General features: G+C 44.8%; 3 long non-coding RNA genes across 3 annotated transcripts; all 3 read right to left on the bottom strand.

Annotated features, from left to right (window-relative positions):
* Positions 1 to 12,017: 12,017 nt before the first annotated feature.
* On the bottom strand, positions 12,018 to 12,963 carry LOC311257875. The gene is made up of 3 exons (XR_014622669.1): positions 12,887 to 12,963; positions 12,624 to 12,656; positions 12,018 to 12,525 (listed from the first exon to the last, which is right to left on the bottom strand). It is a non-coding gene; the product is annotated as an uncharacterized lncRNA (long non-coding RNA).
* Positions 12,964 to 15,106: 2,143 nt separating this feature from the next.
* LOC311257915 lies at positions 15,107 to 15,739 on the bottom strand. Its single transcript, XR_014622677.1, has 4 exons — positions 15,703 to 15,739; positions 15,551 to 15,605; positions 15,242 to 15,416; positions 15,107 to 15,164 (listed from the first exon to the last, which is right to left on the bottom strand). It is a non-coding gene; the product is annotated as an uncharacterized lncRNA (long non-coding RNA).
* A 416-nt stretch (positions 15,740 to 16,155) lies between these two features.
* LOC311257392 lies at positions 16,156 to 17,254 on the bottom strand. Its single transcript, XR_014622617.1, has 3 exons — positions 17,038 to 17,254; positions 16,540 to 16,633; positions 16,156 to 16,236 (listed from the first exon to the last, which is right to left on the bottom strand). It is a non-coding gene; the product is annotated as an uncharacterized lncRNA (long non-coding RNA).
* Positions 17,255 to 20,466: the final 3,212 nt, after the last annotated feature.

Here is a 20,466-nt window from a genome sequence, read left to right as displayed (position 1 = left end):
CAGTTGTTCTAATGCAAATGAGAGCTAGAGTTAGAACTAAAAACAACCTCAGCCCATTTGAAATACTGTTTGGTATACCTCTCCACACCGGGATTGGGCCCGGCACAAGACAGCTCCCGGGAATAGGGCAATGCGAAGATGAAATGCTGCGTTATGCTGCACAACTTGGAGCCGGGGGACTGGGTCGTCATCCAAGACTTAAGGAGAAAGAACTGGAAAGCCCGGAGATGGAACGGACCGTTCCAGGTGCTCCTGACCACAGAGACTGCAGTAAAGATCACAGAGAGAGCCACATTGGTCCACGCCAGCCACTGCAAACGGTTCCCGGCCAGTGGACGACGCCTCGCAGAGCGCACCCCCCCCAGTAGGATGCGACCGCCCGACCGACCAGACGACGACGAAGCGACACAGCTGGAGGAGAGGTATGTGCTACCTGCTCCTGCTGGCTGCTGTCGCCGCCCTGCCATTGGTGCTGACGCTGCCCAACACTCCAGAGGACAGCCGGAGCCACAACGACAGATGTAAAAGACGCATACAACTCAACACCAACTACCCCCTTCCTGTCACCAAACCGGAGGACAACGCCTGGTACCAAGTCGTCACAACTGCGGTGAGATGTATAACCAACAACAGCTGCTACGTCTGCACACAGCTCCCACATGGGGTGGGCACCGCCATCCCAGCGAAACCATGGCCCCTGAATGTCTCTGAAACCTTGGGGGCAATGATGGCATTCACAAGAATCCTGGGGGCCACCAGCCGAGTCATTGGGACCCCCAGGACTGGTTCAGCGCGATCAACATCAGCATCATCGACTACAAGGGCTCTGTGGCACGCTTCCATAACATGACACACGCCCTGCGGGGGGTGTATGACGCCGTCATGACCACCAACCCGACACGGAAGAAAGGTGAAGTGTGTTTTGTCAGAAAATTTCACACATTACGTGATCACTATTTGGGCGAGTCTGCATGTGAGCAACACGTCACAGCCACATGCGGCAAGGTCTGGGAACATGCCCGGGCCTCAGAGTGCAAAGACAGATTTCCGTACGTAGGACGACTCAACCTGACGGGCACCACAAGCCTGAACCGCACCGGTGATGACAATCCTGTCATCGCCATGCCCTCCAGCGACGGTTTCGGCTCACTGCGCCAGCACATGTGGGTCTGCGGCCAACGCATCTATCAAGCCCTCAGACCAGGTTGGTGTGGTTCATGTTATCTTGCAAAGCTGCTGCCCTCTGTTGCTATTGTGCCAAACCTCACCTACTATCACACCCACTACTCACACTACTATCACCCAATCAAAGCCCGACGCGCCACCACGCGAGTGATGCAGCAGATAGATGACAGCGTCGTCAACTCCCAGATTGGGCTGGTAAGCAAACTGTAGAGGGTCTCGCAGCTCCTTCACCTGCTGCACAGGAGAGCTCACCACAGGGAGGAGAGGGGGAGGGGTGTAAACAGTGTGGGTGAGTGGGGGGCTGGAAGGCTGCAAGCTAAACCTGCTAGAGAAGCCATTCAGCTCATAGGCTCTCTCCAGACCGCCTGATGGTTGGTTGCCCTTCACTTTACATCCAGTGATCTGTTTCATCCCAGTCCACACATCCCTCACATTGCTCTGCTGGAGTTTGGCCTCCAGCTTCCTCCTGTAGCTGTCTTTACACCCCTCAGCATCTCCCTGAGTTCATGCTGCACTCTCCTCAGCTCCTCTCTGTCACCTGTCCATGAAAAAGGAAAGAAATAGCAGGCAGATTAACAACTGAACGGACTTTACAGGTAACCCTGCTGAGAGACATTGCCACGGGTTTCCTGAAGGCCACGAGGAGGTCAGTCCGCCTGACACTTCAGGCCTGTGTTAGTGACGCTTTATAACACCTGGCTGACCAGATAATGGACATGGAGCAGAAACATCCAGACTCCCTGCACATTGTTCTGGTGGATTTCAACAGAGCAAACCTCAGCCATGACCTGCCTAAATATAGACAGCATGTTAAGTGTCCCACCAGGGACACAAACACTCTAGACCACTGCTATTCAACATTAAAGAAAGCCTATCGCTCTGTCCCCCACGCAGCCTTGGGGCGCTCTGATCACTGCAGGGATCATCTTCTACCAACTTACAGGCAGAAATTAAAATCTGCTACGCCTATAGTAAAGACTGTCAGGAGATGGACCACCGATGCAAAGCTGGAACTACAGGCCTGCTTTGACTGCACAGATTGGAATGTTTTTGAGGCTGCAGCTTCCCACCTGGATGAATTCACTGACACTGTGACATCATACACTATCTTTTGTGAGGACACGTGTGTGCAGACTAAAGCTTTCTGCACATACAAAAACAATAAACCCTGGTTCACTGGTTCAAAACTCAAGCAGCTTCGCCAGGTCAAGGAGGAGGCCTACAGAAGCGGGGACTGAGTCCTGTACAACCAGGCCAGAAACACACTGACAAAGGAGGTCAGAGGAGCAAAGAGGCATTACAAACAGGTTTTCAGCCAACAACCCTGCATCAGTGTGGAGAGGTCTGCAGGGTGTCACCAACTACAGGAGACCCTCCCCCCCACACTGCAGAGAGTCTTCAACTGGCCGACGAGCTGAATGAGTTCTACTGCAGGTTTGAGAAATCATTCACACCTATCACCGCGCCGCCCCTGAGTGGCAGCAGTTGCAACAGCTCCTGCTCAATTTGAGTTTTTTTCACTTTTTTTTTTAGCAGTTTTTAGCTACTAATCTTAATTTCTTTTTGTGTGTTCGTTTTCTGTTACAACAGTGCACCTATGCTCTGGTCTTTTTTTTTGTTTTTTACCGGAGGGCCCCATGCCCAGCCACGGCCCTATTGTTTACAGTCGGGATCAGCTGTTAGTCCTCCGTAACACAGCGGTGCTGCCCCAGGATAGACCCGACGTTCCCTGTGAGTTGAAGAAGAGGAGACGGGGGACCCGTGCCGTAATTCAATGCCATAGGAAGAGTCGTTTCTGACCCGTCCTTCCGTCTGTCATTATGGGGAATGTGAGATCTCTTCCCAACAAGATGGACGAATTAACGGCGCTGACCCGACACCTGAGGGAATATCGTGATTGCAGCATCATGGTGTTTATGGAGACATGGCTGAACTCACTAACACCGGACACAACTGTTTCTCTGGAGGGATTTAATTTGCGGCGCGCGGACAGGACACGGGAGAGCGGTAAGAAGAAAGGAGGGGGGCTGGCTGTGATTGTCAACGATAGATGGTGTAACCCCAGGCACATCACTATCAAAGAGCAGCTGTGCTGTAAGGACATTGAGCTGCTAGCTGTTAACATGAGACCGTACTATCTGCCCAGGGAATTTTCACATGTTCTGGTGGTAGCAGTGTACATTCCCCCCTCTGCTAATGGTGACGCAGCCTGTGATGTCCTGCACTCAGCTGTGAGCAGGCTGCAGACACAGCACCCACAGGCCCTCCTCCTCATCTCTGGGGACTTCAACCATGCCTCTCCTTCCTCCACTCTGCCCAAATTTACCCAGTATGTCACCTGCCACACCAGAGACCCGCACAGTCAGAAGATGGTCTGAGGAGACTGAAGAGGCTCTGAGGGACTGTTTCGAGATGACTGTGTGGGAGGAACTCTGTGATCCTCATGGGGAGGACATCGACAGCCTTACACACTGCATCACTGACTACATAAACTTCTGCATGGAGAACACTGTACCCACCAAGACTGTACGGTGCTTCTCCAACAACAAACCCTGGATTAACCCCGACATAAAGGCTCTACTTAATGAGAGGAATAGGGTCTTTAAGTCAGGCAACAAAGAGGAGCTGAAGACTGTACAGAGGGAGCTGAGGAGGAAGATTGGAGAGGGGAAGAACCACTTCAGGAAGAAGATGGAGGACCAGCTGCAGCAGAGCAACATCAGCAGAGTCTGGAGAGGCCTCAAAACAATCTCCGGCCACAAAGAACCAGACTCCCAGGCTGTGGGGGACCAGAAGTGGGTAAATGACCTGAATCTATACTCAATAGGTTTGATCAGCCATCCACCCATCCCCCAGCCAAGCCATTCCTGCTGCAGCTCCCCTCGTCGACACCTCCAGGGCTTCACCCCTCCACTCCCCCCCCCCCCCCCCCCTTGCCTCCTCCAACACTCAGCTTACAGCCACCCCCACTGTTTCTGCATCTCCTGCCCCATCCACACCTCTACCTTCTCCCACACCTCCTCCTCTCACACCTCCAAATATACAGCCTCCTGGCTCCAATCTGTCCCTCTCTACAGACCAGGTAAGAAAAGAGCTCAGGAAGATAAAGGCGAGAAAAGCTGCGGGTACAGACGGCATCAGTTCCAGGCTCCTCAAGTCCTGTGCAGACCAGCTGTGCCGGGTCATGGAGCACGTCTTCAACCTGAGCCTGAAGCTGAGGAGAGTTTCACAACTGTGGAAAACATCCTGTGTGGTACCGGTGCTAAAGGCGGGGCACCCGAAGGACCTCAACAGCTACAGGCCAGTGGCGCTGACATCGCACCTGATGAAGACACTGGAGCGGCTGGTCCTCATCCATCTCCGCCCCCTGGTGGAACCATTGATGGACCCGCTACAGTTTGCCTACCATCTTGGCTTCGGGGTGGTTGACGCCGTCATCTTCCTCCAACATAGAGCTCTTTCTCACCTGGAGAAGCCTGGAAGCACTGTGAGGATCATGTTCTTTGATTTCTCCACTGCTTTCAACACCATCCAGCCTGTGCTTCTGTGGGACAAGCTGGAGCTCACAGGAGTTGATCATCACCTCACATCCTGGATTACAGACTACCTCACCAATCGTCCACAGTATGTGAGGTCAAAGGACTGTGTCTCAGACATGGTGGTCTGCAGCACAGGGGCTCCACAGGGAACAGCTTTGGCTCCTTTCCTGTTTACCCTGTAGACTGCAGACTTCAGACTCAGTTCAGCCACCTACCATCTCCAGAAGTTTTCTGACGACTCTGCCATTGTCGGCCTCATCTCAGAGGACAATGACAGGGAGTACAGAGAACTGAGCAAGGACTTTATGGACTGGTGCCAGCGGAACCACCTCCAAATCAACGCGGCAAAAACCAAGGAGCTGGTGGTGGATTTCCGTAGGCGCAGCCACTCCCTCCCGACACACGTGAACATCCAGGGAATGGACATTGAGAGAGTGGACTCTCTCTTTATTGTTTGGTGTTCACCCAAACAATAAACTGGACTGGACTGTAAACACTGATGCTCTCTACAAAAAAGGCCAGAGTAGACTCTATATGCTTAGAAGACTGAGGTCCTTTGGAGTGCAGGGAGCTCTCCGCAAGACCTTCTTCGATACTGTGGTGGCATCAGCCATCTTTTTGGGAGTGGTTTGCTGGAGCAGCAGCATTTCCATTGCTGACAGGAAGAGACTGGACAAGCTGATAAAGAGGGCCAGCTCTGTCCTGAGCTGCCCCCTTGACTCAGTGCATGTGGTGGGAGAGAGGAGGATGATCATCAATGATGGAGAACAACTCCCACTCCATGCAGGACACTGTTACCGCACTGAGCAGCTCCATCAGCGACAGACTCCTTCATCCCAAGTGTGTGAAGGAGAGGTACCGCAGGTCCTTCCTTCCTGCTGCTGTCAGACTGTTCAACCAGCACTGCTCTCAGTAGACCACTCATACACTCAGACTCAGTAATGAACTGTTATGTCCAATAGATACCCAATTTAACATGCAGATTTTTAAATTATCCATTGTGTACTGTTGCCATTGTCTTGCCGTTGTTTTTTTTGTCACTGTATGTCGCTCTATGTAACTGTTGTTGTTTTTTTTTCCTGTTCATATTGTATATACTGTAATATTTATTTATTACTATTCTATCCTCTTGCTGCTGCAATAAGTGGAATTTCCCCACTGTGGGACGAATAAAGGATATTCTATTCTATTCTATTCACCCACTCTGACCCTGACACCAGACAACCATCACCACCCTCTTCTCCACCCTCACCCCTCCCCACTCACCGCCCACCATCAGCACTCCCTGCTCTACTCACCCCTCCCCACCCACCCCCACCATCAATGAGGATCTGTGAAGGGGATGTGTACCAGCTCTTCAGGAGACAGAAGACCAGGAAGGCCCCAGGTCCAGACGGCATCTCACCCTCCTGTCTGAAAGTCTGTGCTGACCAGCTGTCCCCCATCTTCACACGGATCACTGGAGATGTGTGAAGTCCCCTCCTGCATCAGACACTCAACAATAATCCCGGTCCCAAAGAAACCTTCCATCTCAGGACTGAATGACTACAGACCCATCGCCCTGATGTCTGTAGTCATGAAAACATTTGAGAGACTGGTGTTGACTCTCCTGAAGGACATCACAGGACCCCTGTTGGACCCCCCGCAGTTTGCCGACTGCAAACAGGTCAGTGGAGCATGCAGTCAACATGGGACTGCACTACATCCTCCAACACCTCGACTCCCCAGGGACCTATGCAAGGATCCTGTTGGTGGACTTCAGCTCAGCGTTCAACACCATCATTCCAAAAGTCAGAGGTTGTTTTTTTTTTATGTATACAATGAAAGGATGATCTACAATGACCTTTGACACTGACTGAGGCCTTCCCAGACCAGTTGCTCTTTTGACATGATTTGGTCACCAAAGCAGGTGGAGGCCTGAAACCTGAACGAGGACAAATAACTTAGAAATAAATTAGGGCCTGGTTTAGAAATGTTTAGTCAGTGATTCTGCACTATTGGTCAGATCCAACATTACAGTATAGACCCAGCATTTCTATATTAGACCCTATTTCTTTGCTGATCTGTTCGGTACACGAGCCACTCATTGCATGTCTGTCCATCCTGGGAGAAGGATCCCTCCTCTGTGGCTCTTCCTGAGGTTTCTTCCACCTTTTTTCCCCTGCTAAAAGGGTTTTTTGGGGCCAAGTTTTTCCTCACTTTAACTGAGGGTCTAAGGACAGAGGGTGTCATCTCTGTGCAGATTGTTAAGCCCTTCAAGGCAAACTGATTTGTGAATGTGGGCTATACAAATAAAATTTGATTTGATTTGATTTGGTATTTCCTACAGGTTTTTTTCCACAAAAGGGTCTAATATGGAGATGTTGGGTTTATACCGCAGATGTTGGTTGTTGGAACCAACATCCCCACATTTTATTGCAGTCATGACACCTCTGTTTCACACAACAGGAAGTAACTTAAGCATGACTCCAGCATTCGTGAGATTATTGAAGACTACTTTCTCAGTATCTAAAGGCTAAAACACCCAACTTTTACCTCTGAGACCCTTTATTTATTAAAAATACAAAGTTGGCTAGAGAATGACTGAGACCTATCCAAATATGGGTGTATGGAGATACAGTCATGACACCTCTATTTCACACAACAGGAAGTGACTTAAAGATGACTCCAGCATTCATGAGATTGTTGGAGCAGCGTACATAGCAGCGTAAATGTCTTGAATCCCGACTAGCTGAATTGGAGAAAAATCACACATCTAGCTCGAGTCCTGATTTACTCAAGGAACTGTTAGCTGCACGTGCTGCATTGAATACTTTTATGATTCAGGACTCTGAGCAGTCCCTTAAATTTGCCAGGCAGAAACTATATGAGTTTGGGGACAAACCTGGAAAATATCTTGCCAGTCTTGTCAAAAATAGGGCAGATTCTCAAAATATAGTCTCTATTACTGACCCTAATGGTGTTAGATTGTTTGATACTAGAACTATTAATAAACACTTTGCATCATTTTATTCCAACCGACAATGCCCTTACCCTCATGCATAAGTTTTTTGCAGATTTGAGACTCCCCAAAGCTACGGATGATCAAAAATTACAACTAAATGCCCCAATTACTAGAGAGGAAGTGCTACTTGCTTTGAAATCTATGCCATCAGGTAAGGCCCCGGGCCAGATGGATTTGGATGTGTTTTATAAGGAGTTTAGTGATATTCTCTTAGACCTTTTGTTGTCTATGCTCAATCATTCGTTTGAAAATGGGATCCTACCTCAGTCCCTCAGGGAGGCCAATATTTCTCTCATCCTTAAAAAAGGAAAATGCCCCGAAAGCTGCGCCTCATACAGGCCAATAGCCCTACTCAACTCTGACCAAAAACTACTCTCCAAAATTCTGGCCCCACGTTTAGAGAAGGTGCTGCCCCATATTGTCAAGGAGGACCAAACCGGTATTGTCAAGGGCCAGAACTCCTGTGATGATCTGAGGAGGCTCCTTAACTTAGACATCATCCAACTAACCCAGAGATGTCAGGACCTGGCCCTCGTGCTGTCTCTTGAAGCTGAAAAGGCATTCTACCAGGTCGAGTGGTCGTATTTGTTCTATGCTTTGGAAGAATTTGGCCTAGGCGATAACTTTGTGAATTGGATTAGGGTTCTGTATAGTACTCCGACAGCGGCGGTTCTGACTAACGGGCTGAGATCCCACAATTTCCCCCTCCACCGCAGGAATAGACAGGGCAACCCCCTCAGCCCCACGTATTTGATATTGCTGTTGAGCCGCTGCCCCAGGCAGTAAGGCAAAACACTTTAATTTCTGGTATTTTCGTTGGTGAAAGGGAACACAAAATCACCTTATACGCTGATGACATTTTGATACATCTATCGCAACCCCAAACTTCTGTTCCCTACTTGCTTAAGGCCATTTCGTCATTCACCGTCTTGTTGGAATGTAAAATTAACATTGCAAAATCTGAAGCTATGCCCCTGGGATCGTTAACTTGAGTTCCAGATATGAATGAGCCCTTTCCGGTTTCATTTACTTAGGAGTGCATGTAACACCTACCTTTGGTCAGATGTTTAAGTCCAACTCCCCCCCCCCACCCTCTTGGATGCTAAGGGCTGACTTAGACCGCTGGGCCCCTCTCCCTCTTTCCTGGCTAGGTAGGGTGGCTCTTATAAAAATGAACATCCTGCCCAGACTGCTATATCCACTGCAGATGATCCTTATATTATTGTCAAACAAGGTTATTAAGGTGCTTGAAGGCTGGCTAACCTCCTTCATTTGGAGCAAGAGGAGGCCCCGTCTCAAGATGACAAAACTTCAAATGGCAGGTTGTGATGGAGGGCTACATGTACCAAATCTTAGATTTTACCAACTGGCTTCACACCTGCGGGTGATTACAAGCTGGCACAACTATGATCCAGCCTCCATTTGGCATGATATTGAGTCCTCTCAGTCAAAGTGTCCCTTGGTAAATCTATTGTTTATGAATAACCCTGAATCTGTCAAAAAACTCTGCTCTAACCCTATTACTCTCAGTACCATCAGAGCCTGGAGATCCATTCGCTCTATAGGAAGCCGGGCTCAGTTGACATCTCCTCTCACTCCCATTCTTGACAACCCGGACATCCTGCCAGGCTGTAAGGACCAGGGCTTTAAAGTATGGAGCACCCAGAGGCTGAAGAAAATAGGTGATCTATTTAATGGCCACATTTTACTATCCTTTCAGCAGTTGTAACAACAATTTGGTTTATTTAATCAAGGTGACTTTTACAGATATTTACATTAAATTAGAGATTTCATAATTAAAAACACCACTTAAATGACTAATAACACCACTTCATGTGTTGAGAAGGCCCTGTCTCTACTGATTAGTAAGAAATGCATTACTGTTTTTTACAGAGCCCTAAACTCTAATTCTCCTCATACCTCACAAGCAACCAAGCAAGCTTGGGAGAAAGATCTTGGCATTGCCATAGATGATGCTGACTGGACGGGAAGTCTGGTCTCAGGCCATGAAAATCTCTGTGTGTAATCGCACCAAATCCATAGAGTTCAGAATTGTACATTGCAAACATATAACACCTGTTGTCAAGAATGAAATGGACGCAAGTAATTCCCCGCTTTGCTGGAAATGCAATTCTGAGACTGGTGATTACTTTCACTGCCTCTGGTGAAGTTACAAATATACTGGTCTAGTATTGTGAATGAATTAACTGCAATCTTTGGTGTCTCAATACGGATGGACCCTATGTGCCTGATACTTGGTCTCCTGGATGATCAGATCACTGACAGTAAACACAGGAGACTTTTCAATATACTAACTTTTGCTGCTAGAAAGAACATTCTGCTCATCTGGATCAAGAATGTTGCTCCAACAAAAAAGTCATGGCACAACATCGTTATGGACTGCATTCCTAGTGAATACATCACATGTATGTTTCACTGCAAAATAGATGCTTTCCATAGGGTCTGAAACCCTTACTTGCAACATATTGGACCCAGCCTTTCATCCTGCTTGCTTTGTGGATTTCCCAAATCAGCCTAGCCTGTTTCCATAACATTGTTCTAAGTGCTCACTTTCTAACAAGCACCTTCCTGCCTTGTTATGCTTGTATGCTCTGTATTGATTGTCATCTGGATACTGCCATGTCTTGCTGCAGGAGATTGATGGGAAGGGGGCTGGTCATTTATTTTTATTTCCATAACATTTTTCTATTTGCTGTACCCACATTCCGTTTTTTTCCTCCTCTTTTCTGTCATGTCTGAGCAGTTCTGTGTGTTTTGAAAAAATGCAATAAAAATATTTTTCAAAAAAAAAAAAAAAACAAAGTTGGCTAGAGAATGACTGTGACCTGTTTGGCCAAATATGGCCCTCATGGGCAGATGAAAAGACTGAGAGGGTTCAAACCCCCACAGGACTGGCCCACGTGGAGTGCAAAATCACTGACAAAACTTTCAGACTTCTAGCTTGAGAGGAAAAAAAGTTTCTCTGGTTGGACCAAGAAAGATCCAGCCCCTTAGACTTATACACCCTTAGACCATCTGTAGGTGTTGGTGCTGTATTGGCTTGTTAAGTGAATCCTTGGGGCTACATCCACTAAAGTTTATACACATTATCTCGGCCCACCAAGGACCATGCCCTGTGAATTGCAATTGCAGATTTTTTTTTTAATATATACAATGAAAGGATGATCTCCAATGACCTTTGACACCGACTGAGGCCTTCCCAGACCAGTTGCTCTTTTGACCTCATTTGGTCACCAAAGCAGATGGAGGCCTGAACCTTGAACTAGGAGAAATAACTTAGAAATAAATTAGGGCCTTCAACTTCTAGAAACTGGTTTAGAAATGTTTAGTCAGTGATTCTGCACTATTGGTCAGATCTAACATTACAGTATAGACCCTTTATTTATTAAAAGTACAAAGGTGGCTCGAGAATAACTTTGACCTGTTTGGCCAAATATGGACCTCATTGGCAGATGGAAAGACTGAGAGGGTTCAAACCACCACAGGAATGGCCCACATGGAGTGCAGAATAACTGACAAAACTTTCAGCCTGAGATCCCTGAGATGTTTAGCTAAACCTTGTAAAGATTTAAATGCTAGGATTAACCAGCACTGCTCTAAGTAGACCACTCATACACTCGGACTCAATAATAAACTGTTATGTGCAATAGATACTCAAACATGCAGATTTTTTAAAATATCCATTATGCACTGTTGCCATTGTCTTGCCGTTGTTTCTGTTTGTCACTGTATGTCATTGTATGTCGTTGTTGTTGTTTTTTTTTGTCTTTTTCCTGTTTATATTGTATATACTGTTATATTTATTTTTTATTCTCCTATCCTCTTGCTGCTGCAATAACCGGAATTTCCCCACTGTGGGACGAATAAAGGCTATTCTATTCTATTCTATTCTATTCTATTCTATTACCGGACTTATGAACTGCGGAAAAATAAATTCCACTATTTTTCAAGTTGAGCAGTTCTATTGAACACATCAAATTCAAGGAACTCTGTATGGTGACTGAACATTTTAATGTTGCATAAGTTTTGAACAGTTTCTATTTCCTCCTGCCTTCTCCTTTCTTCCTGTCATTCTTGAAATTTCCTTCTTTTCAAAGGTATCTTCCAGGTTTTTTCTGCTGCTCCACTTGATCCTTCTTCATTTTCCCTCTCACTCTTCTCCAGATGCTCCTCTTTTATCTCTCTCTTTTGCACTTCTTTAACTTTACTCCTCGTCATCACCACAGGCTCATCTTGAATCTTTGTTTCTCTCTTCTTTCCCTTTTCACTCTTACTTTTCATCTTCTCCAAAGTCTTCTCTTGAATCTTTGCTTCTCTCTTCTTTCCCTTTTCACTCTTACTTTTCATCTTCTCCAAAGTCTTCTCTTGAATCTTTGTTTCTCTCTTCTTTCCCTTTTTACGCTTACCCTCCATGTTCTCCAAAGTCTTCTCTTGAATCTTTGTTTCTCTCTTCTTTCCCGTTTTACGCTTACCCTCCATGTTCTCCAAAGTCTTCTCTTGAATCTTTGTTTCTCTCTTCTTTCCCTTTTCACTCTTACTTTCCATCTTCTCCAAAGTCTTCTCTTGAATCTTTGTTTCTCTCTTCTTTCCCCTTTTACACTTACCCTCCATGTTCTCCAAAGTCTTCTCTTGAATCTTTGTTTCTCTCTTCTTTCCCTTTTCACTCTTACCCTCACCACTCATCTTATTCACCATACTGACTCGGTCACACACAGTTTTTCTTGAGTGAGTTGACAACAATTTTGCTGTTTCTGGGCTTACAAAAACCTGCTGCATCTAAAAAAAGAAAAAGAAATAAGGTGTGAAAATATATTCTAGATCATGTAGTTCGTCTAGCTCGGATGTTCAGGTGTGTTTAAGTGCGGTGCTCTTACACCAGGACGGACTTTGACTGCCACCTTGTCATTCTGTGGGAAAAGGTCAAAGCATGTTGTAAACAGTTTAGAAAGCCACAAAAAGTGAGCAGATCTACTTCACAGTCAAAAGTAATCATTTTGATTTGTTGGCCTCATAGAAACAGATTTTATCTGTCTAAACAAGTCTGTTTACTGTAAAATACTTTTTCTGACATGAGTAAGAGCTTTTCTTGTTTGTGTTATATGTGGTATATGGTGGTATATGTTGACATTATACTTACTACAGGTGTCTTGAGAGTGACAGGACTCACTGAAACCAGGGCTGTATTCAGTTTTAGGTCTGGAGATTGGCTCATCAATGGCTGTGTATCCTGTTAATTTAGCAATATGAATTAAAGAACAAATGAAATAGACAAGTGTGGGTTTTAAAAGCCAAGTTTCAAGTTTTTATTTTGCTAATGTGGTAAAACTTTAGCTTTTTGTGATATGATTATAGCTTGTTTCATGTACTGAGGTCCCCGTCTGTTTTTTTTAAAACGTCAAAAGTGGAAGTACTGAAAACTGTCAAAACTCACCATTTTTTGGTTCAAAGGCACAGATGCCCTTTTCTCATGCAGCTGGTAAGTCCTTTTTGGCACATGTTCCTCATCTTCTTCAGGATCTGGTACTGTTTCAGTTAGTGTGGTTTTCATATCAGCTGCATCATCCTCATCAGATGAGCTCACCATCTTTTTTTAGGAAAAATAAAGTATATTAAGCTCATTTTAGAATGACATATTTTAATTTGTGTGTGGAAACACTGCAGCTAGTCACATGTCTCACCTGCTGGTCTGAGGGCACAAGGGTCTTCTTGTTGTGCAGCTGGTTAAGCCTTTTTCTCACAGGCTTCTCTTGGCCCAATGGTTCCTGCTCCTCCTCTTCAAACCCCTGATTGTCTTCATTTTGTGCAGGTTTGTTGTCCTCCCTTTCAGAAGCAGTGGTCATGGTTTTATCTTTCTTGTGTTTCTCTCTGCGTTTCCTTGTCTTTGCAGCATATGTAGAAATTGCCATCATTGACAATCCTCTACTCTGAAGTGTGACCTCTGCTGGGTCCTCCGCTGTGCAAAGAAATGGATAAAATGAATACAAGTTGATGGATACTACAAGAAAAAATAGGTTTGGCATTGATTTAGATTGTTTGTTTAAAAAACCTTGATAAAATCTTTTGGCTGTGTTTGCATCATGGCACATAAAAGTCGTCACTTTCTGGTAGGTTTTATGGCCCAACTGCCGCTTGGCCTGGAGGAATAAATATAAAAAAGAAATACACACAAGTGCAAAATTCATTAACTTTTCACCACACTTAATTGTTTTTAAGATACAAAAAACCATGAGAAGTTATCTCACATAAGTGGCAACAGAGGAGCGCAGCATGTTGAAAGTTGGGGCTGTCCCCAAGCCCATCCCCTCCCAGGCCTCCTTGAAATATTCAGACAGCTTCAGCAGGACACCTCCACTGGTTGTGTGAAAGAAGGTAGAAGCCTCTTTGCCTCCTTCAATTCTGTTTCGAAGCAGGTTGTAACGCTGCAACCAGGAATACTCGCTTGGCTTGAGGGGTACAGCTGCTTCACCAAAGTACCTTTGAGTCTTGTGCTGTCCAACCTAATAATTCAGGAAAGTTGACTTTTCACTCTGACAAACTGATATAACAATGTTTATGTCTCTTGTGTCCTTTCAGTTTTTGTAATAATGTTTGCACTTACACGGATGATGCGGGCACCCTGCTTAGTCTTTTCTGCTGCCTTGACCTCCTTTGTGGTCATGTTGATCACAACACCCTTTCGGTGGCCTGTTGTTGCAATAATATAGCCACCTAGCAGTCCAAAAAACTCTTTCAGACATGCTCGGTCCTCTGGATGCTTCTCAAGGTCAACTGTAAAAGCAGAGGAAGGACATTGTATGCATTCACTCGCAATGATGATGTTCTTACCTAAGTACCACACGTTGGCCACACAAAAGCAGCAGAGACAAGCCCATATATAAAAACCCAGTTTGTAGATGTTAATCCCTGTAATGTAAAATCTGCAGAACGGTATCTTCACCCAAAGTTTGAGTCTGGAGAAGCCCCATAACATTAAATAAACCTTATTTTTACAAATCTGAAACTTATGCTGAGCAATGATTCATACCCAGTACTGCAGTGATCTTCTTCGGAGCCTCATCTATAAACCATGCATGTTTCTGTGCCTTGACCAGTCTCTCTGAAATTTTGAATAGCATTTATTATATGCATGTTCCCTGCTTTTAACAATGTGATGTTGATGTTTGGACGTGGGGTTATTAATGTTAAACATACCAGATTTACTTCGCCTCACACTGAGCTGGTGCCCAACCACATCCCGGCCAATATCTCTGATCCGGGCCCTCAGCTCTACCAAGATGGCACTGATTTTTTTTGTTCCGAGTCTGACAGATGGTGGTGCCATGTTTGAAATATATTTCATAAAGGCCACAACATCCATCAAATAGCATCTCTGTGTTGGGGGTTTGAAGCCTTTTTCTTGAAGGACTGCAACAAAACTTGAAGACAAAAACACAAATACAGTCATGTCCTCTACCCTTCGATGCACTAATGCTTCTTACAGTGTAGTACTTACCCACGGATTCTAGCATGGTTACTCAGGAAAAGAAGGTCAACATTTGGGATTGATGAGTCTGCCATGTACTCTAGAAAATCGACAACATGTTTGGCTCGCTGCTTGGCATTTTCAGAAGTTTTCCTACCAGGGTTGGCACCTTCTGTGTGGCCCCTAAATTCCTCGACCAATCTTACTGAAGAAGAAAGAATATAAAGCAAATCATATATCATCATCATCATAATATTTTTGCATGGATCTGCACATTAACACAACATCCCCTATCTTTCAAGTACTAGTACAGTGACTATGATATGATGGGATCTTCACCATAGCAAGGGGCTTTGCTGGGGGGAAATGGTGCACGTCTGCGATGTTTTGCTGCCTGAAAAAAGCACATGAAGCAGATTTTCTTAATTAAGAGTTACTGAAAAAATTGGTCATATTTAAGAAGTACACCAGAGGAATAACTCAACACTCACAGTTGCACGCATTGTTGAAGAATGTAGCTGCTTGAGCTCATCGTTCCTCATCTGGAGCAGGTTCTTCGCCACCCTTAGTTCAGCAGAAAGAAGCTGGCAGTTCCTGCACCCAGGATCAGGGGCCCTCAGGACAGAACGCCTTCTTGTTCGCTTGGTCTGTTGGTCAACTGTTCCTGTGTAGCAGGAAGCCTGGCTGGTTGAGGGAAAAGGATCCAGCATAGCTGGTGCTTCTGGGTCACAAGAAGCCTGGCTGGTTGAGGGAGAAGGATCCAGCATAGCTGGTGCTTCTGGGTCACAAGAAGCCTGGCTGGGAGAACTAGACATGGGGCCCGCAAGAGGAGGCACAGTGGTAGAAGCTGCAGCATGGGAAGCAGCCTCTATCACCCTCCTGACACCCTCTTCGATTGCTGCATCATCCACCTCGTCAAGATGTGAGACCATTGGTGGTGTGGGGTTCGAAGTACATAGGAGGGCCAGTTCTCTCGCAATGTATCTGTCCTTCGCTTTCTGTATGTACAGTTTAACCATTGGCTTCTGCAAAAAAAGCAGAACGTACATTTAGTAAATCATTTCATTCTGTCTGAAAAAGTTACATTATTGATATCTCATTACCTTTAGCATCATGCATGTATTTAACCAGCAATATTCTTTCTGTGGGATTTGTAGCACTAAATAAATACAGCATTTCCGAATCTATATTTACCACACAAGGATCAAATGAAGACAACAGACCCACCACACAGCAAGGAAGAACAAGCAGCACTACAAGGACCAAGTTGCTGGGTTTAAGATCTCAACCTAACTCAACAATACACATAAATCACACAGAGGGACTACCTTCAGGCTGTGGATCCTTTGCAGATGCTTGTCGAGTCGGTTAATATATTTAGACTTGCAGAAACGCACTGGGCAGTCCAGATTTGCACGAAAACTGGAGAAGCAAGAAGAGTCTTTGATTTAGTAGTAGAAAAAATGTTTGAAGAAAGAAAATATGCACACATTCTTTGTAACATGTGTAACCACTTTACACTTAAAAATGTTAAAAAAACATATGACACTTGCTCATACAGATTATTCATGACCTGCCTTGCATCTATTTTTGAGAGACTTTTGCAAAATCAGTTGTAGCCTCATACATCACAGACCGATATTTACATTTGCATTATGTTATTTGTTACTGAAAAAAGCACTTTTATTACAGTGATTATTTAAAAGCAACAACTCACTATACAAGAGTGATTTACAATATTGTTTTGGACCCTATTTCATTGATAGTGAAAAAGCACCATAAGAAGCCTCTTTAAGAGCATCCTGAAGAGGAAACAGGACACTTACTGTCGATGGGAAAACTTGCTCAGAAGACTCAACTCTGTTTTGTTGACCACCTTTTCTGTGCTTCTCAGGTGCTGGACTATATCAGCATACAGTTTCCCACAAATGAGACACTTGTGCTTGCACCTCTCATACTGCTTGCTTGGAGGGCTGCAGTCAGAAGATTCCTGTTGCTGTGGTCCTGCTGTCTGAGGCTCATCATCAGGTTCCTGTACATGGGCACAAAAATATTGCTCATAAAAGCCCAACAGTAGAGTATTATTACTTTATTATTACTTTAATTATCTGGGTGTAAGTTTATGCTTTTTTTACTTTACAAAATATATTTCCCACATTCCTGGGTAAATTAGTAAAATTAGCTTCTTTCTTCCTTGTTTATGTCATGTAAACAATGAATTGATCCATAATGTCATGATTTGGTCTTTTTGATCTTTTGTTTAAGGAATGAAGTTTTTTATTCCTGCATTTGGGTCCTGTTCCATTGTGTTTCCTTAATCGGTCATTACCAGTGTTGGGCACATTACGTAAAAGAAGTAATTAGTTATAGTTACTAGTTACTTCTCCCGAAAAGTAAGTAAGTTAGTAACTGAATTACTCTACTATAAAAGTAACCAGTTACCAGAGAAAGTAACTATTGCGTTACTCTTTCTTTTTTTTCAAAGTTTAAATATGTCTAAGATTTTGGCTGCGTCGTTCGTCGAAGATTCTCGAGTGAGTCACAGAACAGTTCCACTCCCGGCTGGCACGCTCTGCTGAGCTCAACTGAACTAAGAAAGGAATGAATCAGTTCATGAAGTGCAAAAACATCTAAAATGCCATACCCAAATTAAAATGATTGTAACTTCTGAACTGCTCTGGCCACATGTACTCTGTAGTTTCTTGTGCAACTGAAACTGAAACTGCAACAGAAACACTGTAGGTGACACAGAGACAGAGTAATGGGCCTCTGAAGTCAGTAAAAATGTAAAATTTTGGGCTGCCTAAAATCAAAAATGTTTTTCAGGATGAATAACTGCCTGTGGTTTCATCTGAGGGGATAAATGACAGTATGGGGCTGTAGGCACAGTATAAGTGAACACATGTTTCAAATTTGAAGAAGATAGCACAAAGTGTGACCATCCTACAGTGTTTTTCCATGAAGAGATCCAGGCCGAGTTCCAAATGGACACATGGTAACCAAATGAACAGCCACACCGTTACATTCAGGTATACACTGCTCTGGCGGGGGGTCAATTAGCACATGTCAAACGTCATTCGAAAGGTTGAAACCTCCTCTAGAAGATGGAGATGACAAATCTAAACTCTTCATGACAGTCTAGCAATGAAATGCAGTTGAACAAAAGCACCCCAAATTCGAGAAGAGGAGTTAAACAGGAAAACAAGGATTCAAGGATTCTTTATTGTCATGCCAGACATGTTCACATGGCATGATACGAAAAAACTGTTCTAAGGTCCTGTTAGTGAGTGATAAATAAACTACGCTAAAATGTAAAGAATATATATGATATAAATAGAGCAAGAGCAATAAAATAAAAACAGTAAATAGGTCTATGGGGTTGTACAAGGTGACAGGTGTGCAGTGCAAGTTCTGAGATATTGTGCAGTTTATTGTGCAGGAGGCAACAGTCCTACAGTGCTCCACCAGAGCTCAACAGTCTCACAGCCTCTGGGAAGAAGCTGTTCCTCAGTCTGGTGGTACAGCACCTGATGCTCTGCAGCCTCCTGCCTGAGGGGAGGGGGACAAACAACGTGCTTGCGGGGTGGGTGGGGTCTTTCCAGATGCTGGAGGCCCTTTTCCTGCATCTGTCCGTGTATTGGGGGGTAAGCCGCCTCCCACAGTCGACTGTGCTGACATTCACCTCATCTTCCTCTCCAACTGCATCAGTCATGTCACATTACTGAAAACTACTGCCGACTTCTTCCCCAGAGTCCTTGTGCTTTCTCGTCCTGCAGGTTTTCATGGATCATGGCTGCGCTTCGGTCATGGATCGTTGGCTGCACCCTCTGCCATGGCCCTGCCTGACACCCACTACTGCTGTTATTAATATTAACCATATCTTATCATTGAGATACATTATACACTACCATTACTGCTAAGCTTTTCTGATGTTAGTGCCAATCACTTTCCTGTTATATACATCTCACTATTGTTAATGTACTGCATCATTATATACCTTTACTACGATTAACCATTTATAATTGTATGCAATGTGATTTTGCTGATCTGTTCTGTACACGCGGAACTCACTGTCCGTCCTAGGAGAGGGATCCCTCCTCTGTGGCTCTTCCTGAGGTTTCTTCCACCTAATGGAAGAAACCTCTAATGCGGCAAGTTTTCCCTCACTCGAACCGAGGGTCTAAGGACAGAGGTTGTCGTCTCTCTATAGGTTGTAAAGCCCTCTGAGGCAAACTGTGATTTGTGAATTTGGGCTATACAAATAAAATTTGATTGATTGATGATTGAGTTTCCAGCTCATGTTAAAGATAAGTCGGTCTCTCGGCTTCCATACGTGACTGTCAGTGATCAAACAACACTCAGCCAGCTTCTAACATTGTACCGTATTGAAGACAGGCGTGATAGTGACACAAAAACACCATAACACATCACCAGAATCAAGCTACACATGAAAAGTTAAAATTTTGATCCCATTTTCCCGTAGGAGTGAGACTCTTACCTTTTATAAAACAGCTAACTCCGTGCTGCGCTCAAGGTCGCGTCGAAAAACGGCAAGATATGACTTCTCTCCGCTCATCGCAATTTTGGACTATGTGTGTTAAGGCTGCTCTTGTGCAAAAATATATAGGAGATACAAGAAAAATGATATTTTTGCAAAGTCAAGAGCTACCTGAATTTTTGATGACGTGTTTCCCTGGGAGATAACATTTAACAGGAGGGAGAGGGGAGCGAGGACGCCGGCGTCCTGGGGAGAGTTAGTGAGGTTGGTGTCTGACAGCCATTCGGATGACAACAGCTTCAATGAGTAGCTTTAGTTTATAACGCGCCCCATTTAACTGTCGGTAACGGTAACAGCGTTGTAACGATGGAAATAGTAATTAGTTAGATTGCCATTTAATAGCAGTCATTCATTGCCCAGACTACACAGATACAGAGCTGCCAAGCGTCACGCAATTTGACCCAGTCTCACACCACACGCCACACTTGACATTTCTCACGCTTATATTTCCATATTCAATACTCAATATTTTTTTCGTCATAATAAACTTTGGTCCTCGCGGCTTGCCATAGTTCGAGTAACACTGATTGACTGACCGAGATAACCAATCCCAGACTAATCCATCAGTCCTTTGTGCCTAAATCTAACCAACCACAGAAGGCACCACGCAATATAAACCAATCAGAAGGCGGGTCTTGGCGTCTCTAACTATCTTTCACACACAACAGCGCCGACATTCAAAACCCACTCGACGTTC

The sequence above is a fragment of the Pagrus pagrus genome, assembly GCF_965226575.1.
Source record: "Pagrus pagrus genome assembly, chromosome: 5".
In the NCBI taxonomy this organism is placed as follows: domain Eukaryota; kingdom Metazoa; phylum Chordata; class Actinopteri; order Spariformes; family Sparidae; genus Pagrus; species Pagrus pagrus.
Note: the sequence above shows the minus strand (reverse complement) of the source record. Positions and strands in the feature narration are given on the sequence as shown.